This window comes from Malus domestica, chromosome 17, assembly GCF_042453785.1.
Source record: "Malus domestica chromosome 17, GDT2T_hap1".
Taxonomy (NCBI): Eukaryota; Viridiplantae; Streptophyta; class Magnoliopsida; order Rosales; family Rosaceae; genus Malus; species Malus domestica.
This window is the reverse complement of record NC_091677.1, coordinates 24,892,316-24,905,345: the sequence shown is the minus strand read 5'-3', so window position 1 is coordinate 24,905,345 and position 13,030 is coordinate 24,892,316. Positions and strand designations below refer to the sequence as shown.

Here is a 13,030-nt window from a genome sequence, read left to right as displayed (position 1 = left end):
TTTTGCAATCAGTTTGCCATTCAATCTCATCCCATGTCATCTCAATCATGTAGAGTTTTATGTCACGTTTAAGACTCCTACTGCAGTTTATATATAGATGTGATTACAGTAGGATTTTCCGGCTGATGCCGCATGCTATTCATTTACGGATCTAGGTTATAATGGGGCTGCCTATTCGTTTTGAAAGGAAAAGAAAAAAAGGATACTGCCTTTTTGTCTATGTTTTGAAAGAAAGAAAGAAAGAAATGGCTGCTGTCATGCATTTCAAAAGAATCAAAAGGGCTACGGCTATTTGTGCTTTGGGGAAGAAAAAAAAGAGTTGCTGCTGCCAGTTCGTTTATGGAAGAACTAAAAAAGGGCTGCTGCGTTTTTGAGTGCTTGTAATGAACATATAATCTTATTTAAGTCCTGAAGTTTAAATGCCTCTATTTTAAACACTGTTACACGTCACATATAACATTTCAAAAGCCCCCTCCCATAACATTATTTATATAACTTAATCAGCTAAAAGACCAAACCAGCTGCATAACTTTTCTGGAAGGCATTTCATCAAACACGTACTTTACGAACACTAAGCTTCACATCGTCAATGACGGGCCCTTTGCCTTTGGACTGGTACGGCACCTTGAGGGTGTCCTTGCCGGCAAACTGCTCGACGATGAGGGAGCCTTCGCAGGCGTTGTTGGAGTCGCCTACAGAGAATGTAAGGGCGTAGAGCTTGCCGGGCTTGGTGAAGACGACTTGGGCCAATGCGCTTTCTTTGCCTGCCACAAGCTCGATGGCTCTACGGCCTTCGGGGACGAAGAAGTGCTTGGAGTCCATTGTATTTAACGGCCTTGAGAGACTCGATCATCCAGCCTGGGAGTGGGCTGTGGTCGTCTTCTATGTGGAGTGGGATGAGGACTCCCGATGATGTGTTGGGCAACACATAGGGCCCTTCTTCAAAGTTTCCATTTTTCAACAAGTTGGCTAGAAAAATAATAAAAATGATAAGTAACTTTTTCTGGTATAAAAAATGACAACATTAAATGTTTGTAATATATATGTATAGGTCATATCGTTGTTATGTGTCATATCACATTCACGTACATTTTACTTGGGTTACAAGTCTATCTCGAAATGAAGATAATCGATAATGCATGTATTAATGTAGCTTTATAAAAAATGTATAATATAGTGGCAATGAAATTTTTCTTAAATTAATTTGGATATGATTTTTAAAAATAATAATTTAGTTCTGATAAGTTATGTTACTAAATTATCACTTGGACGATATATTTGACGCTATGAATGATTCATATTAACAATTTTCTGAGGTGAAGTACCCATGTGAAATTCACTCATGTCATATAAGAGAGTAGGAAAAAGAAAATTTGGGTTTTATGGCAAATTAATTAATTTGAAATGTGTTTTATTGGTTGGCTAAAAATGTATGGTTTTTTAATGTAAAAAATCAACTCATCAATTACCAAAAGAAAAAGAAAAAAAAAGGAAAAAAAAAAAAACCCTCAACTTTTTACCTCTTGTACGTGTAGGAGGATCCAAGAGCTTCAAAGCAACAGAATCAATAAGTGGGCCACAAGCAGGATCTTCCTCCACCCGAGGGTTGTGGAACACCAGCTCAGTGTCATCAAAATCTGCATTAAAATCCCATGCATACGAATCCCATCCATTGCTGCTATATACTGTCTGGATTGGCATTATTCCCCAGTCTCTTTCTTCAAGGTTGGGATTGATGGACACGTTCAGCTTCCCCTCCTGCCCGCACGTCCGAGCGACGCTGAACGTGGTGGGGTAAAAGCCGCCTTTCGTGACCTTCAACCTCTGCTTGATCAAGGCCTGGTTGCCGAGCTTCACAGCGAAGCCGCCCTCAGGGACGACAAGCAGCATGTCACCTTGTTTTTGACCTGATTTTATGTACTCGTCCAAGCCTGAAATTTCCCAGTAGGGAATTGCATGAGGCTTCGTCACTACTGTGCCTTTGAGTTCTGATTGCTTTGGATCGTACTCGAAGTTGCCGTTGGGTAATAAGCCTGAGAAATGAATAGGGTTATTATCAATAGGGACACTTTGGATACGGTCCCTAACTATCAATATTATTTGATTGAAACCTTGTATGTTTTTAGTTTTTTTATCAAAGCCCCTGATATTAATGTAATAATGTAAGTTATTATAGTTTTTAAATTAAAAATCAAAAATTGAAATTTGTGTTTGTTTATATTAATGAGATTTTAAATAAAACCCATAATTTGTGGGGTTAAAAATAATAAAATATAAAGTATACTCTCTATTATATTGTGTGTGTATATATATATATAGGTACATTCATCAAAATTAACAAAAAAAAATTTATTGTACCAAAACAAAACATGGGTACATTCTTCAAAACAACCTGGAAAAAAAAATATTAGGCTTAGTAATTTTTTCGATTAAATTTGACATGGATATATTCTAAAAAATCTACGAAAAAGAATGTACCCATATAAGTTTAAAATGGATTAAAAAATTTTGAATGGATTTTATATTGAAAAATTGGGTTCATTTTATATTAAAAAATGGTACATTTTACAACAAATTGGTACATTTAAGATTAAAAAAAATTGAAAATTATATGAATGGGTACATTTAAGGTTAAAAAATTGAGAATCTTTTTATAAAAAAAAAAAAACTAATGGGTACAAACTTATTCTAATTTATTTATTTTTATTTTGGAAATGTTTGAATTGAAATTAATTAGGAGTTTAATAGAGTTGTGAGTATTAAAACCCGAAATCAATTACAAATTTATATTTTAAAAAATTATGGACTTCAATTAAAATTTGAAAATTAATAAGATATCAGTCAATGAACAATAATAACTAGGGACTGGATACTAATTTTTCTTTGTCACTAACATATGCGTTCATTCACTCAAACAAAATGTGACCGCTAACTGACAATATTTGATTTGTTCCCATATACCACATAATATAAAGGCAAAAACTCTTAACAAAATTAAACGACTTTGCAGTAATAGTACGTTATATCAAGTAATTATCAGAAAAGTACATATTTTATGAAATAATATGAAAAGAAAAGAACACCGAAAGCTAAAGTTAATAAGTTTTAATAGCATGAAAGATTGTATTTGCCTTTGTTACTAAATAATATTAAATCATATTATTGATGCCACGGGAGGATCACATGTTATATGTTGAAAGATCATGTGATGTGATGAGAATAGACTCTGAGCTATATAGTATGGCTTATATAAATCTTTCTAACTTGAGTTAAATGACAAATATTGTTACTGTGATAAGGTTAATCATATAATTGTTGCTTGTTTTCTAGCTTCCCAATAAATAAAAAATTAATGGTGATATGTGAACATGGGTGATGTGCCAATTGTTAAGGGTAGTAATCCAATGGTAGTAAAAGATGACACTTGTCAAAAGATAGAGAAGGTTGTTAGAAGGTAGTTAGAGTTAGTTACATTGTGACTTAGGCAGTAAGATTTGTACAAGGTAGTATATAACCTTGAGGCTGTAAGATTGTATTACATATAGAAAAATATCAGTTGAAGAATATTCTCTCTCTCTCTCTCTTTAAATCTCTCTCTCTCTCTCTCTCTCTCTCTCTCTCTCTCTCTCTCTCTCTTTCTTCTTCTTCTTTGAACAATACTGTGAACTTCTTCCTGTAATCACAGCTTAGTTAACATGGAATCGTCGCCAGTATAGCTATCTCAGCAAGTATGGCTCACAGACTCAGGTGTAACAAATCACATGACTGCAGACTTGAATAATCTGTCATTGGCAACTCCTTTCCCATCATCATAAATGATTTAAACTGCAAGTGGTGAAGGTTTGCAAGTGTCTTATGGAGGATTTTCCATAGTGCATACTTCATTCCATAATCTAAAATTGAATTCAGTTCTCAATCTACCTAAGATATCTCAGAATTTACTCTTTGTGCATAAAATTTGCCTTGACAATAATTGTTGGCTAATCTTTGATGCTTGGTGTTTTTGGATTTAGGACAAAGCCACATGGAAAATATTGTTCAAAGGCCTCTGCAATAATGGATTGTATCCCATTCCCATCAAACCACCCTTTCATACCACAAAGGCTTTCTTAGTTGCTGTATATCTTGGAAAACAAGTAATTTCTAGTCTATGGCGCCATAGATTAGGTCATCCTTCAAATAATGTTGTTTCTCTTATACTTAAGAAGTCCAATATCACTAGTGTTTATACCATATTTAGGGCCTCGCATTTAGATCTCGTACAAATACTCGAGGGACTTAAATGTAAGTATGTGATAAAGGAATGGGCAAATATGTAATACGTGAGGAGTCCTTATTCTATAAAAGGACCCCTCACCCTCACAATTAGGAGAGGCCAATGCCTAAGGCTCCTCACCCCCTCTTAAAGCTCTCATTCTCAAAGCTCTCTCTCCCTTAGATAAATACATATCAGTGTGGACGTAGCCCAAACCTTGGGGTGAACCACGTACATCTTGTGTTATTTACATTTCATGCAGATTCACGATCGGATTTACATTGTTCCAAGACCTTCGATTTTGTGCATCAACATTTGGCGCTGTCTATGGGAAACGATACGAAAAGTTGTGTCGGTTCTCTTTCATTTTTTTCACCTCCGCCGTGAATCTGCAAAACTTAATCGACTAGCTACTGCTTCCACCATCCCAAGCTCCTAACACCCTTTATTTATTCCGACCTACAGATCTACCATTTCTCAGAAAAAATCCAACTGTTTGGTTTTGTTGTGAAGATAAAAGATACTAGATATGAAGGCCTTCTCTTCCTCAATTTTATTTACATTTCCCACCCAAAAGATATCAATCTCTCCTGCCATAACATCCCCCAAGCTCAGCAGTATTTTTGTAGTCAGAATCCTCAAAAATCCCACAAGCCAGATCCTCCTCCAATGGCCACGGCAGAGTCCACGGTAGAGCTTCTATGCAGGCTCAAGAGAGGGAACGTGGTGGACCTCAGCCAGATTATGGGGAAAGGCTTCAACATTGATCAGATCGAATCGGAGTCACAAATTCCTGGATGAGGGTTTTTAATCCAAGTTTGGGGGTTGTTGCGGATCGTGATGATCTGGTGTTCTCACTCCCATGGTTGCGATCGCCATTTGCAAAAAAGGAGGTGCGACCTCTAATGATGGCGACTATGAGTTGAGGTTCTAGCTCTGTGCAGTTGAGAATGGCAGAGAGAGAAGTGGGCACGGATTTATGACGGCGAATTCTCGAGACTTCGAGAAATGAAACGGCTATACTGTGAACAACACCTGCATTCATCAATAAATGTACGGATTGGGTATAGGGAGCATTGTTGGAACTACGGGGTCGGCCCGTACAAGGAAGAGCACATGAGCGAGAAAGACGCTGTTAGGGTGCTGAAGGCATTGTTGAAAACAAAATCCTAGCAATCCTAGTAGCAATCCCACCGCTTGGAATCATATATCCGGTCTACACCTCAGGGAATATGGGTTTGTACTTTCAGAGATGGTGGTCAAAGATGAGTGGACTAGAGCAATGATGAGTCTGAAGGATTTAATCGACCATCCACATGGATGGTTTTTGTCGACCAGAAGATACCCACACTTTCATTATGCATATTCCCTTTCTTTAGAGAAAAGCAAGAAAAGCAGGTGGATGGTGTCAAGGCTGTCGAGGCAGCTGTCACGTTTTACAGGAGAACATGCAGGAAAGGGAAAAGAGAAAGCAAAAGCAAAAGCAAAAGCAGAAAGCAAAAGAAGATAAAAAGAAGCAGACATAATTGCGGTGGTGATGGCATGTAGAAAAAAGATTTATGGGCGTGACCCATTGAGCAGAGAGTCGGATTTATTTTTGAATGATGTAATTTATTTTTCGTATATTTCGGAGATATCTATATAAACCCCATCAGAGGGTAAAAAAAGAAAAAAAAATGGCAAAGCCCAAAATAAATGGGCTGGAATGTTGTATGGAGGGCGAAGGCCCATGAGCCCAAAATAGCTCTAACCAGGTGATCAAAAGTGCACCCAGTACTCCACAATTATTCAGCAACCTGCCGCTATTACCACCAACCAGGTGATCAAAAGTACGCCCAGTACTCCAAAATTATTCGGCAACCTGCCGCTATTACCACCAACCAGGTGATCAAAAGTACGCCTAGTACTTCATATTATACATGAGCATTACTCATGTCAATCATACATAAACATTCATGAACATCACTCATATCAATCATACATAAACATTCATGAACGTCACTCATGTCAACATTCATGAGCATCACTCATGTCAACATCTATGAGCATCACTCATGTCAATCAAACATTCATGAGCATCACTCATGTCAGTCAGCTTTAAAAGCTTCATTTACAAAAGCTCTAGCTTCAAAAGCTTCATTTACAGAGCTCTAGCTCTAAAAGCTTCATTTACAAAAGCTCTAGCTTCAAAAGCTTCATTTACAAAAGCTCTAGCTTCAAAAGCTTCATTTACAAAGCTCTAGCTTCAAAGCTTCACTTGCAAAGCTTCACCTACAAAGCTTCAGTGCAGGGTAAACAAATATCGCCTCTGAACAACCGCCATTTCGGCCCATACATGGATTCACTTTGAAGTCTTCAGCCAACATACTTTATTGACCGAAGACTTGAGGGACTACATTATATACCATATATTGGGCCTCAACTAGGCCTCATGAAAAATAATTAGGGGACTTAGCCCATTATTTATGTATTAAGGAGCGAGCCCTTATTTTATAAAAGAGACTCCCTCACTTTCATTAGAGAGCACTCATGAAAAATACTTGGGGGACTTAGCCCATCACTTATGTATTGAGGAGTGAGCCCTTATTCTATAAAAGGGACTCCCTCACCATCATTAGAGAGCAACGCCGCCAGCTGAGCAACCGCCTCACCACGAGCATCACTCCTAACCCATCACTTATGTATTGAGGAACGAGCCCTTATTCTATAAAAGAGACTCCCTCACCACCATTAGAGAGCATCGCCGCCTACTGAGCTACCGCCTCGCCTCGAGCATCAACTTTAGCCCATCATTTATGTATTGAGGAACGAGCCCTTATTTTATAAAAGGGACTCCCTCACCATTATTAGAAAGCATCAACTCTAGCCCATCATTCATGTATTGAGGAGCGAGCCCTTATTCTATAAAAAGGGACTCCCTCACCTTCAAACGCCGCAAGCCGAGCCAACCAAGGCAACATAAGCAACGAGCCGAGCAGCCGAACAACGTGTGCTACTTCTAATTGAGCGTCATTTCATATTGAGCACTGCCTCATATCAAGCATCAGTTTAAGACAGCATCTAGTTACTTCGGCCCATACATGGACTGAATTTCAAGTCTCCAGCCAAAAGACTCTCCTGACTGAAGACTTGGGGGACTACTGTTTATACCATATTTAGGGCCTCGCATTTAGATCTCGTACAAATACTCGAGGGACTTAAATGTAAGTATGTGATAAAGGAATGGGCAAATATGTAACAAGTGAGGAGTCCTTATTCTATAAAAAGACCCATCACCCTCACAATTAGGGGAGGCTAATGCCTAAGGCTCCTCACCCCTTCTCAAGGCTCTCACTCTCAGAGTTCTCTCTCCCTCAGATAAATACATATCAGTGTGGACGTAGCCCAAACCTTGGGGTGAACCACGTATATCTTGTGTTATTTACATTTCATGCAGATTCACGGTCGAATTTACGTTGTTCCAAGACCTCCGATTTTTTGCATCAATAACTAGTGTTGCTGATTCTACACTTACACTGTGTTCCAATTGTATTGAGGGAAAAATTAGCAAGTTACCCTTTACCTCAACCACATGTAAACTTGTTAACCCTTTTGATATTGTTCACAGTGATGTATGGGGTCCAGCTCCATGTCTCTCTATAGATGGCTTTAAGTACTATGTTACTTTCATAAATCAATGTACTCGATTTTGTTGGATTTTTCCACTTGTCAATAAAGCTGATGTTTGTTCTACATTTGCTACATTCTATCAATTTATTCTTAATCATTTCTCAGTTTCCATAAAAACACTTCAAAGTGATGGAGGGGAGAATTTGTAGGGAAACAATTACAAACCTTCCTTGCTACTAAGGGTATTAGTCACCAACTATCTTATCCATATACCTCAGAGCAAAATGGGTTGGCTGAACAGAAACATCGACATATTATTGAAACCACAATCACTCTCTTCCAAACATCTCATTTATCTGCACCATTTTGGTCATTTGCTTGTCAAACATCAGTGTATCTTATTAATCGAATGTCATCACAAAGATTGAACCAGAAGTCACCATTTGAGATACTTTACAATTCTCTCCCTGATATTAGCCATCTAAAAGTCTTTGGTTGTTCTTGTTACCCACTGTTAAGACCTTTTAATACCACTAAGTTGCAACCTCGAACAACAAAGTGTCTTTTTTGGGGTATGCATCAAAGTACAAGGGGTACTTATGTTATGATGTCACTAAGAAGAAAATCTATATTTCTTGACATGTTTTGTTTGATGAATCTGAATTCCCCTATTCAGTTTTAGTCTCAAAACAATTATCTAGCCTTTATACATCATATGTGCCAAAACCAGTTTTTCAATCACCAATCACTACCCTTGATAATGTGTTAGTTTCACCAAGATCTCTAGCTTCACAAAATGTCCCTTCTTCTAATACTGACTTATCATTATCATTACCATCATCCCTATTATCCATAAACACTACTTCATCACCTTCAATACAATCCATTAATGCAAGAGCACATGTTTCAACTCCTCAACTCCTTGTTGTTCCTGAGGTCCAATATGAGAATCTTTAAGTAGTTCTCTCAATTCATCCATTAAATTTGCATCTGATGCAAACTAGATCAAAGAGTGGCATTTTCAAAAATAAGGCATTACTTACTACAATTCATGAGCATGGATGAATGGAATTGGCTGCTGTTGAACCTGCAACATACAAATCAACATTAAAGTGTAAAGTATGGGTTGATGCAATGAAAGAAGAATTAGATCCACTCAATACTCAATCTACATGGAGTTTAGTTCCTCTTCCAGCACAGAAAAATCTTGTTGGTTACAAATAGGTTTCCAAAATTAAGAAGAATGTCGATGGTTCTATAGGGAGGTATAAGGCTCAATTGGTCGCAAAGGGGTTTAACCAAGAGTAAAGCATAGACTATGGAGCGACTTTTAGTCCAGTTGTTAAACCAACAATTGTGAGACTTGTGTTGGCAATGGCAACTCAATTTGGTTGGAATTTGAGACAACTTGATGTAAAAAATGCCTTTTTACATGTTATATTGCAGGAAGATGTGTATATGGCTCAACCTCTGGGCTTCATTGATTCTCAACATCCTAAGTATGTCTGCAAGCTTCATAAGTCTTTATATGGCTTAAAACAAGCCTCTAGAGCCTGGAATGATAAGTTCACAAGCTTTCTACCTTCACTTGGATTTAATACAACTTATGTCGATTTATCTTTATTTGTGAATAAGAGTGGTTCATCTGTTGTGATATTGCTTCTTTATGTAGATAATGCTCCAACAATGATTGATGATGTGATATCTGCCTTGACAAGAGAGTTTGATATCAAAGATTTGAGACCTCTTCATTTCTTTCTAGGAATTCAGGTTATTTTTCAAACTGATGGTCTATTTCTTTCTCAGGCAAAGTATGTTAGGGACCTACTTACAAAGACTGAAATGTTAGACTCCAAGGCTTGTGCAACACCGTGTTTACCTTATAATACGTTAGTTCTTGATGATGGAAAGACGTATAACAATCCAGCTGTTTACAGAAGTGTGGTTGGTGTTTTACAGTACCTAACATTCACTTGGCCAGATATAGCATTTGCAGTGCGCCAAGTTTGTCAATTCATGCAGAATCTCATGGAGTCTTACTTCAGTGCAGTAAAAAAGATTCTCATATACCTTAAGGGAACTATGAACTTGGGGATTAGCTATATTCGAGAAGGTTTGGAAGTTCATTCAGATACTGTAAGGGCATTTTCTGATGCAGATTAGGCTGGAGACCCTGATGATAGGCGCTCTACTACTGGATTTGTTGTGTTCTTGGGATCCAACCCCATTTCTTGGTCATTTGAGAAGCAAAAAATAGTGTCACGATCCTCCATCGAGGTAGAATATAGAGATCTTGCTGCAACTACTGCTGAATTGGATTGGATCAAACAACTATTGAATTTCTTGCATATTAATATTCCTACTACCCCAATGTTGTTTTGTGATAACATGTCAGCCATTGCTCTAACTCTTAATCCAGTTCTACACCAACGAACAAAACACATTGAAGTTGATATTCACTTTGTTTGCGAAAAAGTTGTCAAGAAGCAGCTGCAAGTTCAATTTGTATCATCCATTGAGCAATATGCAGATATCTTGACCAAGGGTTTATCTACTCCACTTTTTCAAATTCACTATCACAATCTCAGTCTTGGTTTCACCACTCCTGAGCTTGAGGGGGGGGGGGATGTTAAGGTGGTAATCCAATGGTAGTAAAAGATGACACTTGTCAAAAGATAGATAATGTTGTTAGAAGGTAGTCAGAGTTAGTTACATTGTGACTTAGGCAGTAAGATTTGTACAAGGTAGTATATAACCTTGAGGCTGTAAGATTGTATTACATATAGAAAAATATCAGTTAAAGAATATTCTCTAAGATTGTATTACATATAGAAAAATATCAGTTAAAGAAAATTCTCTCTCTCTCTCTCTCTCTCTCTCTCTCTTCTTCTTCTTCTTCTTCTTGAACAATACTGTGAACTTCTTCCTGTAATCACAGCTTGGTTAACACCAATGTCATCGCCTATAATAAATCTATTGCCATTAAATCAAATTTCGTACATATATATTTAGATTAGTCGTTCACGGACAATAACTTTAGTAATTTTATAAATTTAGTATGTACTAGTAAAAAGAACTCAAACATAAGACATTGATCACAAGATTAAATGTTTTAAATCAATTGAATTGCATGCAAATTCCTTGTACATATGAAAGGTTATCTGCAAATGAAATGTTATGCAAACGATGAGGCACATATGACTAGTGCACATGTGACACCACTAAAAAAATATTTGGTAGTCACATGATAATGATATGGTTAATGTTCAACAATTGATCAAAGGTGGCAACCACATATGTGATGTGGGAGTTGATCAATAATTTTTTCAGCTATATGACAATATGTAATGTACCAACTTATGTTCTAGCATACTAAAAATCTCTCTTATTGCATAGGGACTAAACTAGAAGCAGATGGAAATCACTTAAAAACAAGACTTCAATATTTATGACAACCTCCTACCTAGGAGCTGTAAGAAAGTATGAACTTGAAAGGCTACATATTAATATTGTTAGGTATTTGAGCATAGTGAGCATATGGATAATTCCTATTGGTTTTAATTTTTTATCTCGTAACATGCCATTCCAATCTTAAGGAATTTGAAATCAAGTTAAAGTCTTCTACTGCAGTCTATTTATAGATGCATTAGGTTAAGGTTTCTGGCGGTTGCCGTATTACAACATATATATGCATTGAAAGCAGCCATTTATTTGGAGAGCATGCATTAGAGTTTTAGAAGTGATCATCATATCATATCATATCATAATTCTTGTTTTGGTTGTTGCAGCATGCATTAGATCAGGGGTTGTTTTGACTGCCGCTTATGCATGAGTGAGGTTTTAGTAAGATACACATGCTTTAAATTACACATGCACCGAGAAGAGTTCAGTGAGAAAAATAGCATGGACGCTGTTGTGAATGTTTCATAGATGGTGTAGTCACTTCATGTTGTGTGAGCATATATGATTGTATATTTGGTTCTTGTCGCATAGCTAGTCTAATACACACAAAAGGCATTACAATTTAATCTTTACTTCAGCGTGCTAGGGTGAGAAAAACAGTTTCAGCCGTGTGATTTTAAAAGACAAAATTCAGTTTTTCTTCACTATTTTTATTCGGGCTTTAAGCGAAATCAATTATGAAAATGTGCCTTGTGATTTTCGTAATTGGTTGATTTTCAAAAATCATTCCATCATACATACATTCTGCATGATTGAGTTAGTATCTTGCAAAGTTCGAGGAGACAGTGATTGATGGCCGCGTTAGTGTCGTGCCACTTCCACTCGAAGGCTGAGGAGAGATCGAGTAGCAAAGCGCGGAGACAAAACTGCCTACTAGTATGTGTGTCTAGTTGATGAGTTTTGTAAGTCATTCTGTACTTATTTCTCTTAGTGTTTGTCCTGGCTTGGGAGCCCGAGGATTTTCCCAGTGATGGGTTTTGCCTCGTTAAATCCTACATCATGTGTGCACATTTTATTTATCTTTATAATTGCATATGTGTAGGATAGTTTATATGTGATGTGAATATGGATTTAATTTGAAAACTGAAAATTAAATTGAAAATTGAATTTGATTTTTAAATTGGAACCTATTCACCCCCTCTAGGTTAAACTAGTACCCATCCTAGAACTTTCATAGAAGGAGATAAAAACAGCATAAATAGCAGAGAAGAGATTACCATCTGTGACAAATGATAAGGTGGCGTGGAAATTAGCTGCACATAGCAGAACCAGCAGCACTGTGAGTTTGTTATTCATCATGGCTCTCGGGTTCTTTGTGCGTGACAGATAAAAGGTTTGGAAGGAATTTGTGTTGATATCGCAGGGAGTGAGCAGCGGTTTATATACTGCTGGCCGCCATGAATAAGCCTCTTGAGTTTGTAGTAAACCACATGAATGCCATTATTGGAAAACATGCATATATTACGAAACTCTTGCTTAATTTGGTCCAGAAAAACCATTGCCCAGGCAAATCTTCACCAAAAAAACGTCACACCGGCAGACACAAACAAAGTATTCTTAATTATCTCTCTCTATTATTACTATATGATATATAATTGTTTGTAATTGATTGGCTGAGATTAGGTTAAAAGGAACAAACTTGTATTCTTCAGTTAGGAATGAACTCATTTCTTGCAAATAACATATATTTACTTTAGAAATTTC

General features: G+C 37.1%; 1 pseudogene; it reads right to left on the bottom strand.

The window, feature by feature from the left end:
• Positions 1–549: 549 nt before the first annotated feature.
• Positions 550–12,635, bottom strand: LOC114822467 (BIIDXI-like protein At5g11420; annotated as a pseudogene).
• Positions 12,636–13,030: the final 395 nt, after the last annotated feature.